Below are 21,686 nucleotides of genomic sequence, written 5' to 3' on the forward strand. Positions count from 1 at the left end.
GTAACATGGGAGACTTTGACTAATAAACTGTACTAATTGGCCCGACCAAAAATTCTAGAAAAAAATATGTAGATGGGAATATGAGTCTAGTTTTAGGGGAAATTCACGGAACTGGATTTTGAGTTCCAGAGCTCAAGATATGATTTTTAAAGCGACTAGTACGCAGATTGACAGCTTGTCTGGAAAAATTTTAATAAGTGGTTTGAAGTCTGTTAACACCTCGTGTTCGACTCCGGCGACGGCCTCGGGTTCGGGGTGTTACATTTGATTGGTATCAGAGCTATGGTTTAGTTGGTTCTAGGACTACCATAGCACGTGTGAGTCTAGCTATACATGCCTTAATGTTAATGTTTAAATGTGTGATGACTTCTGACGGTTAAAATGTTTTTGTTTTGATTAGTAAATGGACCCCGGTGTAGAAGGAACCTTAGTGGATGACGTTGAAAGTGTAGCGGCTGCTCCTGCACAAGGGACACCGCCTATTGAACCTCAGTCATCTGCGAATAATCAAGGTGAGGGGGCTAAACAAGCCTTCTTTACCATGATGAATGAGTGGGTCGCGCAGTATGCCCGAACCAATCCGGCTGTCCAACAATTCCCGAATTTGAATAATCCACCCCCGGAGCCAGTAATGCCATCAGTTACTGATCCTGTGAGGCTGAGTAAGCCACCTGTAGACTTGATTAGGAAGCGCGGGGCTGAGGAGTTCAGGGCCATAGTTACTGATGATGCTGAAAGGGCCGAGTTCTGGCTTGATAACACCGTTCGGGTGTTTGATGAACTGTCATGCACACCCGATGAATGTCTAAAGTGTGCTATATCCTTGTTGCGGGACTCAGCCTACTATTGGTGGAGGACCCTGATTTCCATAGTCCCAAACGAACGAGTAACTTGGGACTTCTTTCAGACGGAATTTCGAAAGAAATATATTAGTCAACGGTTCATTGATCAAAAGCGTAAGGAATTCTTGGAACTCAAGCAAGGCCGTATGACAGTATCTGAATACGAACATGAATTCGTAAGACTCAGTAGGTATGCCTGGGAGTGTGTAGCTGATGAGGTTGCTATGTGCAAAAGATTCGAAGAAGGATTGAATGAGGATTTAAAGCTACTAATGGGTATTTGGAAATAAAAGAATTCGTAACACTAGTCGAACAAGCCTGCAAGGCGGAAGAACTTGGAAAGGAGAAGAAGAAGGCTGAATTTGAAGCTAGAGACTACCGTAAAAGATCGACGGGTAAAGCCCCGTTCTCAGCCGTAAAGAAGTTCAGGGAGGACACTAATAAGTCGAGGACGATTGCGGGAATTTCCATCAGAGCAAGACCATCGACGGACTCCCGAGCTACTTCGGTAGCTAGTGTGGGCAATAATCGTCTAGAGAAACCTGAATGTCCCCAATGCGGAAGACGACACCTAGGTGAATGTTGGGGTAAGTCTACTAACAGGGCCTGTTACGGATGCGGTTCGAAGGACCACTTCATTAGAGATTGCACGGAGCTTGATGAGAAGAATAAGATTCAAGGTGCAAGACCTAGTGGAGTGACAACTATAGGTAGACCACCGAGAATTTTGGGAGGTAGGGGTGGTAGTCAGAGAGGGGCCTCTGATACGGCTGTTCAAGCCGAGAACCGTACTCCTGCTAGAGCTTATGCCATCCGCGCACGAGAGGAGGCATCCTCCCCTGACGTCATCACTGGTACCTTCACTCTCTTTGATACTAATGTGATTGCATTGATTGACCCTGGCTCTACTCATTCATATGTATGCGAAACCTTAGCATCCAGTAAGACTCTACCTGTTGAGTCTACTGAGTTCGTAATTCGAGTGTCAAACCCTTTGGGTCAATGCGTATTTGTTGATAAAGTGTGTAAGAGATGCCCTCTAATAATCCGAGAATCCTGTTTTTCAGCCGATTTGATGCTTTTGCCGTTTGACGAATTTGATGTTATTCTTGGTTTGGATTGGTTGACCGCGCATGATGCGGTTGTGAATTGCAAAAGCAAGACTATTGATTTGAGGTGCGCAAATAACGAGATAATTCGAGTTGAGTCTGCGGACTTAAGGGGGTTGCCAGCTGTAATATCAGCAATGTTGGCCCAGAAATATGTGAGAAAAGGGTGCGAAGCATACCTTGCGTATGTACTTGATGACAAAGAGTTAGAAAAGAAACCCGAATCTGTGCCGGTGGTTTGTGAATACCTGGATGTTTTTCCTGAAGAGTTACCGAGTTTGCCACCTGTTCGGGAGATAGAGTTTGGTATTGAGCTTGTACCTGGAACTACGCCAATTTCGATAGCTCCGTATCGTATGGCACTAACCGAGTTAAAAGAGTTGAAAGCTCAGTTGCAAGAATTGACGGATAGAGGTTTCGCTCGACCAAGTTTCTCACCTTGGGGTGCACCAGTATTGTTCGTGAAAAGAAGGACGGAACCATGAGGTTGTGCATTGACTATCGTCAACTGAATAAAGTGACGATAAAGAACAAATATCCGTTGCCGCGCATCGATGATTTGTTCGACCAACTGAAGGGAGCCTCAGTGTTCTCAAAAATAGATTTGAGATCAGGCTATTATCAGTTGCGAATTCGAGATTCGGACATACCCAAAACTGCTTTCAGAACGAGGTACGGTCACTACGAGTTCTTAGTGATGCCGTTTGGGCTCACTAATGCCCCTGCAGTATTTATGGATTTGATGAATCGGATCTTCAGACCATATTTGGATCGGTTCGTAGTTGTGTTCATTGATGACATCTTGGTCTATTCAAGAGATGAGATCGAACATGCTGAACACCTGAGATTAGTGTTGCAAATTTTGCGGGATAAGCAGTTATATGCTAAGTTCAGTAAGTGTGAGTTCTGGTTAAGAGAGGTTAGCTTCTTGGGTCATGTGGTATCCGCATCGGGTATTCGAGTTGACCCGAACAAAATCTCAGCCATACTTAACTGGAAACCTCCGAGAAATATTACTGAGGTTCGGAGCTTTTTGGGGCTCGCCGGTTATTACCGACGATTTGTCAAAGGTTTCTCGATGATAGCCACACCAATGACGAAGCTACTTCAAAAGGATGTTAAGTTCGAATGGACGGAGAAATGTCAGAAAAGTTTCGATCAACTGAAAACTTATTTGGCTGAAGCTCCAATTTTAGTGCAACCTAAATCAGGCAAAGAGTTTGTCATTTATAGTGACGCATCCCTACTCGGGTTGGGTTGCGTATTGATGCAAGAAGGTCGAGTTGTGGCCTATGCGTCGAGACAATTGAAGCCACACGAGAGAAATTATCCGACCCATGATCTCGAACTAGCTGCCATCGTATTTGCTTTGAAAATATGGCGACATTATTTGTTTGGTGAGAAGTGCCATGTATTTTCGGATCACAAAAGTCTCAAATATTTGATGACTCAAAGAGACTTAAATCTGCGACAAAGACGTTAGCTTGAGTTGTTGAAAGATTACGAACTTGTCATTGATTACCACCCGGGAAAGGCTAATGTGGTTGCGGACGCCTTAAGCCGGAAATCGATGTTTGCTTTACGAGCGATGAATGTGCACTTGTCTGTTCTACCCGACAATGTGTTAGTAGCTGAATTAAAAGCCAAACCATTATTGATTCATCAAATTCGTGAAGCCCAGAAAGTTGATGATGAATTGGTTGCAAAACGGGCTGAGTGTGTTCCGAACAAGGAATCGGAGTTTCGAATGGATGATGATGATTGTTTGAGGTTTAGAAGTCATTTGTGTGTTCCAAGGAATTCGGAACTTATTTCGATGATTTTGAATGAGGCTCATAGTGGCCGAATGTCTATCCACCCGGGTAGTACTAAAATGTACAACGATCTGAAACGTCAGTTTTGGTGGCATGGTATGAAACGAGACATCTCTGACTTTGTTTCGAGATGCTTAATATGTCAACAAGTGAAAGCAGAACATCAAGTGCCTTCAGGATTACTTCAGCCGATCATGATACCCGAGTGGAAATGGGATCGAGTCACAATGGACTTTGTGTCCGGGCTGCCATTGTCAGCAAGTAAGAAGGATGCGATTTGGGTTGTTGTCGATCGACTGACTAAGTCGGCTCACTTTATCCCCGTGCGTACGGATTTTTCATTGGATAAACTAGCTGAATTGTACGTTTCTCAAATTGTGAGATTACATGGAGTACCTATTTCTATTGTGTCAGATAGAGACCCAAGATTTACATCGCGATTTTGGAAGAAATTGCAAGAAGCTTTGGGTACCAAGCTGCATTTTAGCACTGCTTTTCACCCCCAAACCGATGGTCAATCTGAACGAACAATTCAGATACTCGAGGATATGTTGAGATGTTGCGTCTTAGAGTTCTGTGGTTCATGGGAAAGATATTTGCCTTTGATTGAATTTGCTTATAACAATAGCTTTCAATCAAGCATTAAGATGGCACCTTACGAGGCTTTATACAGTCGCAAGTGCCGTACCCCATTATTTTGGACTGAACTTAGTGAAAGTAAAATCTTTGGGGTTGATTTGATTAAGGATGCCGAGCAGAAAGTCCGAGTAATTCGCGAAAGTTTGAAAGCCGCTTCAGATCGTCAAAAGTCGTATGCGGATTTGAAAAGAAAAGACATTGAATATCAGGTTGGAGATAAAGTATTTCTCAAAGTTTCACCCTGGAAGAAGGTGCTTAGATTTGGTCGTAAGGGCAAATTGAGTCCGAGATTCATCGGCCTGTACGAAGTATCCGAACGAGTTGGACCAGTTGCATACCGATTAATTTTGCCCCCTGAGCTTGAAAAGATTCACGACGTCTTTCATGTTTCGATGCTTCGACGCCATCGATCTGATCCATCGCATATAATTAGCCCATCAGAGGTTGAAATTCAAGCCGATATGAGTTATGAAGAAGAACCGATACGTATCCTAGCTCGTGAAGTGAAGGAGTTGCGAAACAAAAGGGTTCCGTTAGTGAAGGTGTTATGGCTCAAACATGGGATCGAGGAAGCTACTTGGGAAACCGAGAGCTTGATGAAAGAACGATACCCAAACCTATTTACCGGTAAGATTTTCGGGGACGAAAATTTCTTAAGTGGGGGAGAGTTGTAATAGCCCTAATTCGACCCTAGTCGGAATGTGGTTTCGGGACCACAAAACCGAGTCATAAAATTTAGTTAAAATTTTATTTGCATATCTTATATGTGTGATAGTACTTGTACAAAAATTTGATGTTTTAATTTTATATTAGGAATGTGAATTTTGCTTGAAAGGATCTAGTTGAAAGACTTGGAAAATTATGATAGGTAAATAAGTAAGGACCAAATAGTATTAAAGTGGGAAAGTGTTGTCCTTGCATGTCAAATTAGCCAAACTAAAGCATAGTGGCCGGCCATGCTATGGGTGGAAACATGTCTCCAACATGTTATGCTAGTGATGTATGTTAAGAAAAATAAAATAATGAGCATGGTGATTAAATAATGAAAGGAAGGGTGATGAAAAAAAAATAATATGGTCTCATCCATACCCCCTTGTTGCCGTGAATTGAAGAAAGAAAACAAAAAAAAAAGTGTTCATTCTTGAACATCTTTGGCCGAATAGAGGAAAGAAAGGAAGGGGAAAGGCTTGAGAAAATCGGCTATGGTGGTTGCTAGACTAAGGTATGTTTGATGTTGTCCTTGAGATGCATGCATGTTTTAGTAATTGACTTGAGTTCTAAATAGCCCATGTTCAAATCTTGAATCTTGTTGGTAACATGAGCAATCGGTCATGAGAAAGTGTTCAAGAAATGGTTGTTGTTCATGTTATTTGGATGAGAAATGGTGAGTTTTGTTGTTTCATGTTAAAGTTAGGTGAATGATGATAGAGGAGTGTTTGAACTATAAAAAGAATTGGCTACCTTGTTATGAGCTAGGGCCGAATGTGAGTTTGGTTGTGTTTGAATATTACATGCTTGGTAGAATGGTGGATGAAGGTGCCGAATGTATGTTGGATTGATAGAGTCTCCAAATTGATTTTATGTGTGTATGCATGACCGAATATACGTGGTCACATGAGTAAGGAAATGTGTTATTTGATATGTGGTAAAAGTTAAGTACTAAATCGAAGGTTGCTAAAATTGCCATTTCTTTAGCCGAATATGTGTTTGATCAATGAAGGAATTGTTGAAGAATATAGGTGAACTTGGTGAGAGTATTCGGCTTAGTGTATAAATGATATAAAGATTTTAGGAAATTGTTTTGGTTAGGTGTATGTATGATTAAGTATATTCGGCAATATACTTAAAGTGGGTACATGATATTACATTATAATTATTGAGCTTAAGTATATGGATATGTGTATATGTGGTCATATAATGACATTTTGGTTTGAAAATTTAATGATATGTGATTGCCGAATGTGATAAATAAATTCATGTTATTGGGTTAAATATTGAATACTCTTATTTGTATTATTTAAGCTCAAGAACCTAAAGGAGAGGCGTCCAACAAGGGGAAATCGAAGGTCATCGAGTAGCCGACTCGGAATTATTTTACCCAACATAAAGTAAGTCATTAAGCATATAGTTGGTATTAATTCAAATGGTCATAACGTTTATGTAATGATGCTGAATGGAATGAATAAATATATATATATGCATGTACGTATGTGGTGATGAAAGTGTTGAATGAAAAGAAAAGAGGTGAGATGTATTGAGTTGTTGATCTCGGCACTAAATGTGCGGGTATAAACATTTATGACCATGAGATTGGCGCTAAGCGTGCGGGTTTAAATTGTGCAGCACTAAGTGTGCGAATTGAATATGTAGCACTAAGTGTGCGAGTTTGATTATGTAGCACTAAGTGTGCGAGTTTGACTATGTAGCACTAAGTGTGCGAGTTTGATTATGTAGCACTAGGTGTGCGAGCTGATTATATAGCACTGAGTGTGCGGACTTAATATGTTCTTGAATCATTATGGACACTAAGTGTGCGACACTATTGAGTCGATCACGGACAGCGGATCGGGTAAGTATCTTGAGCTCATGGCTAATAGGTGCTATGTCTATATTTGGAGTTGAGCTTGGTAAGTTTGAACCCATGTGACGAATATACTTGAAGTCACGTACATAAGATTTATCGTGGAATGGGTGAAAGGCCGTTTAGTTGTATGATTGTAACGAAAATAAAATGATTTATGAAAATGCCTCGAATATCCTATTGATGAGTATATGGAATGTGAATGCATGATTTGGTATGAGATTGAACCGATAGGTCGGAGGAACTATGGTATGGTTCGGTATGGATGGAGTAACTAGCCTCGTTCCATTTTGTTTCCTCTTGTGATAATGTTATTAATGGATGGTAGTGTATTGCTTATGACTTACTGAGTTATAAACTCACTCGGTGTTTCCTTGTCACCCATACTAGGTTTCTTGGACTCGTCTCTTTTTGCGTGGTCGGGCCGTCATCGAAGTCATCACACCGGATAGCAAGTTTTGGTACTTTCTTCATAGTTGGCTTAGGAGAACATTTCGGCATGTATAGGCTATTATGTTGTGTTTGAACTTTGGTATGTAATCTTTTAGCCATGCGAAAATGGCATAAATGTTCGGTTGGGTTTGGATTCATAACGTTAGGTCGCAAATCTTGATAATTCGACCTTTTTATGCCATACGTCATGGTTGATTATTTTGGTGTTAAAATTCATGATATGGCAATAGTGTAGTAGGGGGAAGTTTGACAATGATTAGCCTTTGGCATGGTTAGTCATGATCATAATTTGTGATATGCATGATGAATTATTAGTTAGATCAAGGAGTAAACACGAAGTGGGCATAGTTGCTTTCGTAACAGATGCTGGCAGCAGCAGTGACATGAGATTGAAAAATCACTAAAAATAGTAGGGGTGGAATTAATTGATGAATAAATTATGTAATCGAAGTTCGATGAGTCTATTTTCATATAGAAGTAACGAAAGGATCATATGGACAATATGTTAAGAGATAATCAGGTTCTCGTGGGACAGGGCCAGAACGGTTTCTGGATTCCCTGCTCCGACTTTGGAAATTCATTATAAATTAACCAGAGATAATTAGGAGTCATACCATATATGTATAGATTCCTCTCTGAGTCTAGTTTCTATAGAAACAAACGGCATCAGTATGGAAGTTCTGTACAGGGAGATATCCAGGTCGTAATGCGCAAAGGTCAGTGTAGTCGACCCCAGTAACATGGGAGACTTTGACTAATAAACTGTACTAATTGGCCTGACCAAAAATTCTAGAAAAAACTATGTAGATGGGAATATGAGTCTAGTTTCAGGGAAAATTCACAGAACTGGATTTTGAGTTCCAGGGCTCAAGATATGATTTTTAAAGCGACTAGTACGCAGATTGACAGCTTGTCTGGAAAAATTTTAATAAGTGGTTTGAAGTCTGTTAACACCTCGTGTTCGACTCCGGCGACGGCCTCGGGTTCGGGGTGTTACACTGCATTTACCTTCACATGCAACGAATCATCTATCTTCCGTTTGTTTGTTAAAAGATCCTTTAAAAATTTTACGAAATTGGGCATCTACGAAAGAGCTTCAATAAACGATAAGTTAATATGTAACTTTTTTAGATGTTTAAGAAATTTACCAAATTGTTCATTTGTGTGGTCTTTCTTTGTGGCGTTGAGATATGGTACACAAGGTTTATATTCTTTACCGACTGGTTGTTGCTCTTTTTGGCTTACCTCAACCTTACCTTTACTTACCATGCTTTCTTGCCCTGGTTCTAGTTCAGATTCAACTAACTCTTCTTCATATTGCACAGTGATTGCATGAAGTTGCTCTCTTGGTTAATTTCGGTGTTGCCAGGCAAGCTACCTTGTGGTCTTTCTGAAATCAACTTAGCAAGCTGACCTATCTACTTCTTGAGCCATTGAATTGATGCTTGTTTTATTTTTAAGTGCAGTTTCGATGTTTTGGAATCAGGCTTCTGACACCGAAATAAACTTTGTCAACATCTTCTCAAGGTTCGGCTTCTTCTCTTGCTAGTAAGGTTGGTATTGAAAGCCTGGAGGGGGTTATGGTCTCTAGTTTCCTTGACCACCCCAAGAGAAATTGGGATGGTTCCTCCAACCTGCATTGTAAGTGTTAGTATAGGGATTATTCCGAGGTCTAGAATTATTACCCATATAGTTGATTTCTTAGTTCTTTGTTCTAGGGCTGTATTGTTCATCCCTCCTTCATTCGTATCACATTGCATCGCTGGATGTACCTGGTTAGAACCATATAAACTATCAATTTTCTTACTTAAAATTTCTACTTGATTCGATAACATGGTGACCGCATCTATGTTAAAAACACCGGCTGCTTTCATCGACTTTGTCTTCATAACTTGCCACTGATAATTATTTAGTGACATTTCCTCTATAAAGTCATAAGCCGCTTCAAGTGTTTTATTATTCCGAGTCCCACCGGTGGCTGCATCGATCAATTGCCTAGTTGAGGGATTTAAACCATTGCAGAATGTTTAAACTTGTAGCCGTAGAGGTAACCCATGGTGAGGGTACCTTCTCAATAAATCCTTATACCTCTACCATGCATCATGTAAAGTATCTAAATCCATTTGCACGAAGGAAGAGATATCATTCCTCAAGTTAGTTGTCTTAGCTTATGGAAAATACTTCAATAAGAACTTTTCAGTCATTTGATCCCATGTAGTGATAGAACCTCGTGGTATAGCTATGGTAGTATAGCTATGGTGAGTTGGGAATATTGTATCCATGATGACTAAAAGTACTAGTAATTACTATCTTTTTATTATATAGCCGATAAATTGAAGGAATTGTTTAACCTAAAATTAACTAAACTAATTACTAAAAATGCAATAGAAAGCGAATTGGGAAAATATTTGAAGAAAACCAATGAGATAGACAATACCCAAGAAGTACACAATACCTAAAAAAGAATTCACCTAGACTTCACTTATTATTCTGAATCTGAATTATATGATTTATTCACTTGTGCCTTGATCTATAGAAATCCCTAAATAATATCTCTTTCGAAAGTAAGAACAATTGACTCTAGGTTGATTAATTGAAGTCTCTTTCTAATTAAAACTCATATTGTCGCATTAACTTGATCTATAGATTCCCCTATTAGATTTGACTCTAATCCCGTAGATTTTTGTCATCCTATTTCTAGGATTGCATGCAACTCCACTCAATTATGCCAGATCTACTCTTAAACAGAGACTTTTGCTCCATTGAAATAATCACATCACACTTGAATTAATATTCTGAAAATATTAAAGTAAGAAATAAGCATACATAATTGAAAACAAGAATCAAATGTTTATCATATAATTCAGAAAATCAAATAATAAGATCCATAATAGGTTTCATCTTCCCTAGGTATCTAGGGAATTTAGTTTATAATTTGGGATGGAAACATCTCAAAATTAGAATAACAATAAGACATAAGAAACCCAATAAAACTTAGAAGGAAATTTGAATGGAGATCTTCAATCTTGAAGGAGGTCTGCTTCTGAGTTGATTCTGGTGGCGTTCTTCTAGTAATTTATTCGTTCTATACTGCGTGCTCTTTTTAGGCCTCTTCTAAAATGTATTTATAAACTTTAGAATGCTCAGAAACCCTAAAAATGGGGTTTTTTCACGTAAAAGAAAAGAAAGGTTCAAAATTGACACGGGCTGGCATATAAGTGTATGGCTAGCCCGTGTGGCTCACACAAGCATGTGCCCAGCCTATATGAAAATTCCCAAACCATGTGGTTCTTGAAAAGAACTCTTTTTGTCCGATTTTGATTCGTTTTTCGCTCCTTTCACTTCCCTGTGCTCACCTAAGTATAGAAACATAAATTTAAAGGATTAAGAGCATCAAATTCACTAATTCACATAATAAATCATCCAAAAACATGCCAAGCATGGGATTAAAACATATTACTTTTATGGTTTATCAGATGGTTCTCCTGTGACCTTTGTTATGTCAACAACTGCTAATTTCTCAAGACTAGCAAAAATGTATCCTTCTGGCCTGTCTCAGGTTTCAGTAATTCTCTCCCTGTCTTTTTGGACCAAGATGGTTTTGCTTTTAACAATGCCCCTGACTTGGTTCAAAAGGTTAGTTCATCATCATCACCTGTCTATCCCAATGTTCATCCAATGCAGACACATTCCAAGAGTGTACCAAAGCTAAATTTTGTGATCGTGAACTTATGACCATTGAAGAAGCACTCACTAATATTGAGTGGACCAAAGCTGTTCAACAAGAGTTTGATGCCCTTATGAAGAACAAGACATGGGAACTAGAGCATTTACCTGCCAATAAAAAAGTTGTGGGCTGTAGATGGAGTTTCAAGCTCAAGAGAAATGTTGAGAGAACACTTGGTAGCTACAGATTTTGTGTTGTCCAAGTCTAATGTTTCCCTTTTATCAAAATTGTTGGTGAAGTGATGCTTTATGTCTTAGTGTATGTTGATGACATAATTGTTACTGGGAATAGAGATGCATGTCTGGATAAGTTTGTTAAGTCTTTGGACTTGAATTTTTCCCTTAAAGACTTGGGGAAGTTGAATTTCTTCTTAGGCATTGAGGTGTCTTATACACCTGATGGATTGTTTCCAAGCCAGAGAAAATACATTTTAGACTTGTTGAAGAAGTATCATATGGGTCAATCAAATGGAACTCCTAATCCTATGGTTAGCTCATGCACTTTGTCTACTGATGTTGGAAGTCCTGATGAAAATGACTCAGAATATAGGAGCATTATAGGAGTACTGCAGTACATTGTCATTATTAGATTTGAGATTGCTTTTGTTGTCAACATGGTGTGTCAATTCATGCAAAGTCCTCTTGATCATTATTTTAAAGCTGTCAAGCATATTTTAAGGTACTTACAAGCTACTGTGGATTATGGTATATCTTTCAAAGTAGCACCTCAGTTGTCTCTAGTTTGATACTCTAATGCAAATTACAATATTGATCCAGATGACAGGCATTCTACCACTAGTTTTTGTGTATTCCTAGAGGGAATCTTGTGTCTTGGTGCTTTAAGAAGCAGCAAGTGGTCACTCGTTCAACTGTAAAGGCAGAGTATAGAAGCTTAGGTAATGCCACTGCATAGATTATATGGCTAGAGCCTTTGTTATCTGATTTAAAGATCAAGGTTGCAAATAAAGCTATTGTATGGTGTGATAACCCAAGAGCTGTGGTAGTTTCAAGAATTCCAGTTATGCATTCTAAGTTCAAACATGCAGAACTTGATTTATTTTTTGTTTGAGAGAAGGTAACAGCTGGAAGGTTAATTGTTGGTCATGTTCCAGAACAGTATTAGATAGCAGATGTGCTCGCTAAGCCTTTGTCAGCTAATTCTTCACTAAGTTTCGATCCAGGCTTCAAGTTGTTAGCAGGTATGGAAAAGTTACAAAACAGAAACAAGCAGGAGCAGACAGTTGGAGGAATATTAAGGTATAGTAGTGAACCATCTTTAAGCTGGTAGTTAACGGTTGGTGTTGTGCCGAAGCTGTATAACTATTTCAATTTGTTGTTAGGAAGTTAATTGTTAGTTTTGTAACTGTGTTTCTGTTATACCTGTATTCAATTCGGTTAGTGAATGAACTAAGATTCAGTTAAGATTGATTATTAGCACTGAATACTATAGTAAGTTCATTAATAATCTCGTATAAATTTAATGGTTCGATCATTTGGATTAGTAGAGCTATAGTAGTAAAACAAGTAGACCATTTTCTCTATTCTCTTCTCTTTCTCTTTGCTGTTATGTTCAAGCTCGAACACTCACAAACTACAAAATTTCTTACGGAAAATTAATCGTAATTTACTACCAGTCCGAGCGTAGCTACAAAAACGACAAATTTCAGTTGATATACACTGTGCCTTCAGCCATAACCAGAACGAAATAGTCGGCCATCTTTTTCGACTATGCCCTATCGTCAGATCCATCTGGTTCGACGTTCCTTGGGTAGTTCATAGTGACACACTTCAGATATCTTATATCCGAGAATGGCTGACTTCTTGCATAAATAACTATCACACTGCTGAGAAGAACAGTCAAGCGGCAATAACGAGATGGATATTTACCCTTTGGCAAATCTAGAAAAACCGACGTACTATCTGTTGGATAAATGGCAGTACAAAGAAGCAAACCAAATGAAGCAAAAAGAGAACTAAAAAAACTCAACAAAGAATTGTAACTGAAGTCATGTATTTTTCATTCAAATTTTTGAATATATGGGAGTTACAAGTAATGTTTGACAGTTACCTACTAACTTAACTGCCCTTACTTAATACATACTAAAATAATGCAAGTTGATTACAAAAGAAGGCTGGCATACCAGCTATTACATCAGTCAATTTTCCTACTGACTTTGCTGTCAAAATACAAAAGAATTGAACAAAGTTCCATAGGAACAAAACATCTAAAATGTGATCTTCCAAGAGAACCAGCTTCATTACTTTACTTCAAAACAGTGTAGCAGCTCAAATTATACAATTTGTTGCTGCTGGTCTTTGATCAATTTTCTGCTACTGGTTCTCTGTTGCATTGCAGGACACAGCTTCAACACTATCACAAGTGAATCCCATGGAAGTAATCCGACGTACTATCACAAATTACTATGAATACAACTACTATGAATACAACTAGGCATTACACGTAAGTGGAACTACAGAGACCGAGCGGTCGACAGAGGCCTCAACTCACAATCAAAGCAACCCTAGACCTCCACACACCAGCACCACAGCCATCACCAATTAACCTTTACGTTCATATACAACCCTTACAGCTCAAAGAATGGAGCAGCAGCAGCGATAGTTGGAGTCAACTGTCAACCTTTAATCTTTGCAACCTCCTTTCAACATATCACTAAACCCCACAGCAGATTACTCTTAATCCGTCAACTTCTCTTCCATATCCGACTCTGCACCATAGTTTTACCGAACAAAACATGGACTAAGTATATCCTTGGCAAACTGCAGGTTCACAGGAAATTAACCCCGCTGCGCACAGATATCTGACACTTACAGCAAGGGCTTGAACTACAACTCATTTTGGAAGGATCCCCATTAAGTGCAAAGGTCAAATGGTTGGCGAAATAAGCAGTATTCTCAGATCTTGTCAAACCATGGTCACCGTAGCTTGTTATTGTGTTTCTCTGTTTTGTACGTTGCCAAAAACCAGACAATTATGTAGAGAGGGGCCTGATGCAAGCAAGTAGTAGAAATTTTATGCTTTTAATGGGAAAACATTTTATGTAATATACTAAAATTGCCAACTTTTGTTGAATAAAAGCGCAATGGGAATGTACTTCCGATGGTGGAGCGCTCTCTTAGCATGCGAGAGGTACGAGGATCGATACCCCGCATCTCCATCTTAGGAAAAACCGAAAGTAAAGTTATTTTTTCCTAATTAGTTGCCTTGAATTTTTTCTGCTTGCAGTTGCAGCAATGACTTAAAATAGAAACTTTTTTTACCTCGTGCGGTGCAAGTATTTTATTTTCAGAAATGAAACTAGACACCAGCTCCTGCTGCAAGAGACGACGAGAGAGATAAAATGAGTTTTTTCAACAGCTATCATACAGATCAGAAATCACCATTTTTCACCTACATAAAAAAAGGGAAAACAAAACCGCAGTATTTTGTTCTACTGGTTTCTAATTCGAGGGCCAGTGGATCCAAACCACCATGGTATTGCATGTCATGCATATTGGAAAGATGAGTAGAAAGAAGAAAGGATATTGACTCATTGGTCAGAAATGGATTCTGAAACTAAAGCTGATAGTATAGACCAGATGATCTGTTGACACTTAATTTACCAATTAGCTGTTTTTACAATGAATTTGGACTTTGGAGCATTTGTTCTCCTGTGTTTTTGAAACAACGACTATAGCTATTATTCTCTTAGTTTAGTATTTTGGGTTTTAGTAGGGAGTAAATATTTATTTTGATCATTGAAAAAAAAATTCACAAATCATCTTCTGTTAAAATATTTGATAGAAATCCTACATGGAATTTCTGTAAATAACTAATAATTTATCCTAAAGTTCTTTTATTACGTTACATCATTTTTTATTATTAATTTATATATTTTAAATTTTTTTAAAATTTTTAAATATATGTTTCTCATGTGGCATACTGATAGGCTACCATGAGTCACCATCAAATTGACTATCAATGTCATATCAGTATAAACTAATGATGCTAGTGCAAAAGTACCAACTTGAGTAACAGAATACAAGTTCAAGTACCAATTAGGTCAAAAAAATTTAAGGTACCAACTAGGTATTTTTGGACAGTTTACTTAAAAGTTATTTCTAAATAAATGAATCATTTAATTAAAAATAGGCTTAATGCTCACTTTAGTACTATGAGTATACAATTTTCACACTTTAATCAAGTCTAACACATTATTTTGGAGGCAGGACACCTCTTAGCTCTATCATCATAGTGTTGCCTAATCTGAGCTGCTGTGAGATTAGCTCTCAAGGGTGACCGTTTAAGATCAGCATTGACAACCTCCCATAAGTCAAATTCTTGTAGGTAGGTCTTCATTTTTACTACCTAAATGTGGTAGTTTTCACCATTAAACACTGGTGGTGGAGTTAGAGAGAAACTGGATGAAGATATGTTAATTTGAGAACAGAAAAAAGAAAATGCCCTCTAAGAAGTTTACTCTAGATACCAATTGTTGGTGTTATGAAACAGAAATGAAAACAAAGCAGAGTCTTGAGCAACAAGCTTTAATGACTTGCAACACACAACAAGGAAAATAGGTTGTGAACTTGAAACAAATTGCTTAACAAAGACCAAAAATGAGAAGAAGAAATGCTAAAAGGATTCGTTATCATGATAGCTGAAGTTTACATAACTTTGAAACAAGCTAAATAGCTTGACTAAAAACAAAAACTGCCACCTAAACATACCTAACCCCACTAATTTGTCTTAGAAACTTATGAAACTTAACTTATACACATAGATAAGCTGATTTAATCAAGTCAATCAGCACCTAATCAAAACAAATACCTTGCCAACTTAGTTCAAATGTAACCAAGTAGAAAAAAACAAAATACAAACATTAGCAGCATGTTATCCTACTGCAACATGCATGCCACGACAAAACCAAGCTGCATGTAAACCATTTCCTAACAAGGGAGCTATTAATTTTGCATTAATGATGTCTCAAATGGAGGGAGGTTGTCCGGTTGATTACAACACCATTACTGATCTTTTTCTTCAAGTTTGTTCTTGTGGAATAGGTTGCCAAAATAAAAAAGCTTTATTTTCTATACAAAATTCATGTGGTTTTTTACTCTAGATATCCACCTCTTGTTTTTAGAGAAACTTGATACGGGAGGCTACCGCATTTCTATTAGATGTTTTGAAGTCAAACCTGCCCAAATGTTGAACTTTGGCCTGCAATGCAACAGTGGAGAAGCATTGAAGCTCAACCAGTACAACAACATTTTGTTCATATGTAATAAGCTTTAGTTCTTTTGTAATTTGTATTTAAAGTTAGTAAGATTAGTTGCTGATTTGCAATATGATGTAATAGCTGATAAGTCAATTGTATTTTGAATGTAATTCAAGCTATGTTTTAATCATGAATTAGTGGGAGCAGTAATGTATTAGGAAACTGTCATGTAACCTATATGTTTTATCTTAATGAAAGTTAATAAAAATCATCAGTTTTTCAGGTTTCAATTTTTGTTCAATTCTTTTTGCATCCATTTCTTTGTTTCTTTTCTCTTTTCTTTTTCTATCAAAACACCAACAAATGGTATACAGAGCATGTCATCTTTAAGGGCCTTTGTTGTTGGTAGCCTTTTTGTAAGAAACCTTGAAGAAAAAGAAACTGAAGTTGTTGGCTTTATTGTTCTGCAATATGAGTTTTACACCACCACCACCACCAACTGTCTTTGCTGGTGAAAACTACCACATCTGGGTAATGAAGATGAAAACTTACCTGCAAGCACATGAATTATGGAATGTGGTGGAGAATGTCATCGAACAAGCTCCATTGAGGGTCAATCTGTAATGAATCGAAAGTTACGGTATCGAAAATCGAGTCTTGAGTACTGTTTCCGTGAAATTAATTCATGAATATTTATTAGAAATATTTTTGAATTATAGTTGAGTGGTTGATTAATGTTTGATTAAGTTAAGTAGCTTGAATTTAGAATAAGGACTAAATTGCATAAGGAATAAAAGTTTAATTATAGATTAAAAATTAGTAAAGGGACTAATCTAGCAATTAGACCTTAAGTGACATGTGTGTGTTAATATTGTATAACATGTGTAATAGTTGGTAAAAATATTAAATGTGTTAAAGTAGTTTTTCTTATAGATTAAGTTATTTTATTAGAATAATATTAAATTATTAATATTATTATATTGAATATAGATTTATGAATAAAAAAAAAAGAAAGAAAGATAGAAAGAGTTACAGAGAGTAAACGTGAGAAAGAAAGAAAGAAAAAGAAAAGGGAAATTTTGAGGATTAAGGCCCTAAAGCTTGATTGGTAAGTTGTTTTAGCTCATTTTCTTGTGATTTTTATGTTTATGGATGCCTAATTCAAAGTTCTACATGTATGAGGTTAAAATGAAGAAAAATAGTGAATTTTTAAATGTTTATTAAGTTGATTAAATTGAGGATTATGGGTTAAAATGATAGAATTTTAAGTTAGAAATGATTTGTTAAAGGAATTTTTAAGTTAGGTTTAACTAGGGACTAAGTTGTATAGAGCTCAAAATTTATGTTTTATGATGATTTTTTATGAGCTTGAAATTGTTAATGACTTGATTAAATGAAAATATGATGATTTAGTTAAAAAAAAAGAAAAAGATTAGTAATGGGAAAAGGACGAAATTGGAATTTTTGTAAAAGTTTGATAGAAAGTGAAAATATGTTTAATGAATTAGTATATTGATGATTTTTAATTGTATGATTGTTCGTAGCTAACGTAGTATCGGATACGTCATCAAAGAAGGGAAAAGAGAAAGTGAACGAAGATATCGATTAAATTCGATAAATAGTGGTTTGTATTTCTATAAACCGAGCTTAATCGTTATTGCTATATTTGATATTTATATTGTATGAAAATGTGAATGAGGTAAGTATTCTTACCATATTGAAATGAATGTGATTTTGAATACCCTATTAATAGTGTCGGGCTAGTCGGATATAGTTGACATGTCATAGGAATTGGAAGTATTGGGATATTCCGACATTGAGTCGATGAGACACTATGTGTCGACTACTGTTAAAGTTCCGGATTTGTTCCGATGAAGTACTTTGTGTACTATAATGTTAAAGTTCCGGATTTGTTCCAATGAAGCACTATGTGCTTATCTCGGAGTGTGGGTTGGATCCGTGTATCCGTCAGTGTCCAAGTTATGTTAATAAGGGTAAATAAAGTAAAGATTATTAAAGTACTGATTGATTGACTGTTATTGAAATGATGATTGATATTGAATAATAGCAATAATGTGTTTGAATTACCATGTTTTAAAGTTGATTAAGCTATTGTTTATAGAAATACCACTAAGAGTATTCTCAGCGTACGGTTTATTTCTGTGCGCAGGCTAGGTACGAAAGTATAAGGACTCAGCATACAAGCCGATCCCCGAACTCAAATTGGTGAAGTTTCTATCTTTTTGGAAAATGGCATTGTACCTAGGATGTTTTTTGTTCATTTTGAAAGTACTTAAGTTGTTAAGTGATATTTTGGTATGTTTTGTAAATGTTACCAAAACCTTAAGTATGGTATGTTTTTTATATGCTAGTGAAGAGAAATAAGAGGAAGTGATGGTAAATATTGTGGAGAGAAGAAATGAAGATGTTATAAACTTAGATATCAATATTTTATACTAAAACAGATTTGGACAGTAGCAGTAGTCCAACTTTGAAAATACACCAAAAATAGTAGAAAGTGAATTATATGATGAATAAAATATGTAATTGAATCTTAATGAACCTATTTTTATATGGAAGAAACAAAATAGGTAAAAGAGTTGTATTTTATGAGATATTTATGTTTTGGTGAAACAGGGTTAGAGCAATTTCTAGATTCCCTATTTTGACTTTATAAATTCACCATAAATTATGTATAAATAATTAGGACTCATACTTTATATGTATGGATTCCTTATTGAGTCTATTTTTTACTGAAACAAACGAAATAGTTATTGGATTTTTGTACAGGAAGAAATTTGATTCGTAGTGCACAGGAGTCAGAGTAGCCAAACCCTGAAACAGGGGAGACTTTTACTAATAAACTGTACTAATTGGCCTGGCCAAGAATTCTAGAAAAAAATTAGTACGTAGATATATGAGTCTAGTTTTAGAAAAAATTTACGGAATTGGATTTCAAGTTTTGTAACTCAAGATATGATTTTTTTAGTAACCATGATGCAGATGGATAGTTTAATACGAGAATTGTTTAAGTACTAAAATAAGTTTAGTAATGTCTCATGCTCGACTTCGACGACAATCTCGGGTAAGGGGGTGTTACAATTCTACTATTGCACAAATCAAACAACATAGTGAAGAGTGTGCTAAGAAGCACAAAGCAATGTCATGCTTACAAAATGGAGTGTCTGATATGATTTTTACTCGGATAATGGCTTGTGATGTAATGGCCTAAATTCAAGGTTATCGGAATAGTGGTTTCGTAACCACAAATCCGGTTTAAAGAGAAATTTATTTTAATATTTTTTCATGAATATGATAAGATAGGAAAATCGTATGAAAATATCGATAAATTTTTTTTACCAAATTAGTGGTTAGTTAGAAAAAGAAATTATTGAAGAAATTGGGTAAAAATAAGGTATCGAGACCTCGATCTCGTAAAACTAAGTCAAAAATATTTCTATAAATATTTATGAAATGTTAGTAATGTGGTATTCAAATTTCGTTAGAAAATCTTTATGTTTGGGTAGTTAATTAAGTAAAAAGGACTAAATTGAAAAGGGTGTAAAAGTTACTAAAAGAATTAAATAGCTCAATTGTAAAATGAGAAAGGACATAAATTGCAAATAAGCCCAAAAGGAGATATTTTGGGCGGCATAAGCTGAGAAAAATCAGGAGAATTTACTAAAATAAAAATGGGACCAAATTGGAATATCTAGAATTCTCTTCATATTTCTTCATTATCATCAGCCAAAAACATCCTAAGGGTTTATTCAAGCTGGTATTTCATAATTTTTGCACCAAGTGATTTAAGTCTTGCCTTTTTTCTTATAATTTCTATGTTTTTAAGACTTTTACAACTAAGTCCTACTATTAAATTCATTAGTTTTTGATTTCATAGATGAATTTGAAAGTCACCATGGTTGAGTGCTATAAGTTTATGATGAAATAGCATCAAATTGAAGCTTTAATTTGTTTATGAGATGATTTTATTAGGTAATTTCAATAGTGATTTTTAGGACCTAATTGTGAAAAAGTTTAGAATTAAAGTCTAGTGCTAAAATTCTGATTCCCAAAGGTTATAAAGTAGTTTAAAGTGATAGAATTAAGTGTTAATTGAGAAAAATTAGCTCAATTGAGAGGCTAATTGAGTAGGGATGAAATTATCATTCATTAAAAGCTTAGGGGGGAAATGGTAATCAACATCTTGCACTAAAACAATTTTGGACAGCAGCAGTAGACTAGATTTGAAAAATCACCATAAATTTTGGAAATCGAATTAGAAGATGAACAAAATTTTGAAATAAATCTTATTGAATCTAGTTTCTCATAGAAGAAACGGTGTAAGCAATGGAATTATAAATCATGAGATATAATAAATTTTGTAAGACAAGGTAACAATGAATTCGGGTTCCCCTGTTCTAACCTTGAAAAATCATCAAAAATTGAATAAAAATAATTAGGGGTTAAAGTTTATATGTATAAATTATTAATGAGTCTATTTTCAATAGAAACTAACAGAAACATCATCCAAGTTTTTTACTAAGAGAAAATTAATTTTTAGCAAAGAAAGGTCGAAGCTATTAGACAGCAGAAAAGGGGTAAGTTTGAAGATTTTACTGTACTTATTGCCTGAACTAAAAATTCTTAAAATTTTATGGTAGAAAGGGTTTTGAGTCTAGTTTCATAAAAATCAAACGGTGTTTAATTTGGAATTTTTCAGCTTGAGATATAAATAATTTAGTGACTATGACTCAAGTAGACAACTTTGAATGAACTATAAATAATAGTGGAATTATAGAGAATGTTACATATGAACATGAAATGTATTAAATTGATGATTAAATTTATTTATTTAGATCCATAAAATTAAAATTAGAAGCTAGACCGAGGAAAAGAAAAAGTTCGGGAATTAGTAGATTTTTGTATACGAACAAGTATTGAGATAAGTTCGTGTAACTTGAATTATATTTTTAAATGCTTGAAATGTATGTTATTGATGTGAATATGATTTGAATATTCACTGTATGAAAATTGACGAAACATTGATATGTTTGATAAAAGGGGAAGAAATCCCGGTTGAATAAAAGGAAAATTCGACGGATCTCTGAAAAGAAATTGACGGTAAAAAGGATCTAGCCCGGACTGGTGATCCTATCTTGATATAGCTCTCCCGAAGAATATGTGTAAAATAGATTTAGCCCGGACGGGTAATCCGAATTAGGGTCTGAATTTAGCCTAGACTGGTAATTCAGATCCAAGCTCATTAGAACAATTGTCGTTGCAAGGGATTTAGCCTAGACTGGTAA

The 21,686-nt window shown here is 36.2% G+C and overlaps 1 non-coding gene and 1 pseudogene across 1 annotated transcript; both read left to right on the plus strand.

Moving 5' to 3' along the window:
• The first annotated feature begins 9,487 nt into the window (after positions 1-9,487).
• On the plus strand, positions 9,488-9,594 carry LOC121229796 (small nucleolar RNA R71). The gene has a single exon (XR_005927753.1). It is a non-coding gene; the product is annotated as a small nucleolar RNA R71 (small nucleolar RNA).
• A 6,480-nt stretch (positions 9,595-16,074) lies between these two features.
• Positions 16,075-21,686, plus strand: part of LOC107961043 (clathrin heavy chain 2-like) — a 48,984-nt pseudogene continuing 43,372 nt past the window's right edge.

This window comes from Gossypium hirsutum, chromosome A05 (genome assembly GCF_007990345.1).
Source record: "Gossypium hirsutum isolate 1008001.06 chromosome A05, Gossypium_hirsutum_v2.1, whole genome shotgun sequence".
Taxonomy (NCBI): domain Eukaryota; kingdom Viridiplantae; phylum Streptophyta; class Magnoliopsida; order Malvales; family Malvaceae; genus Gossypium; species Gossypium hirsutum.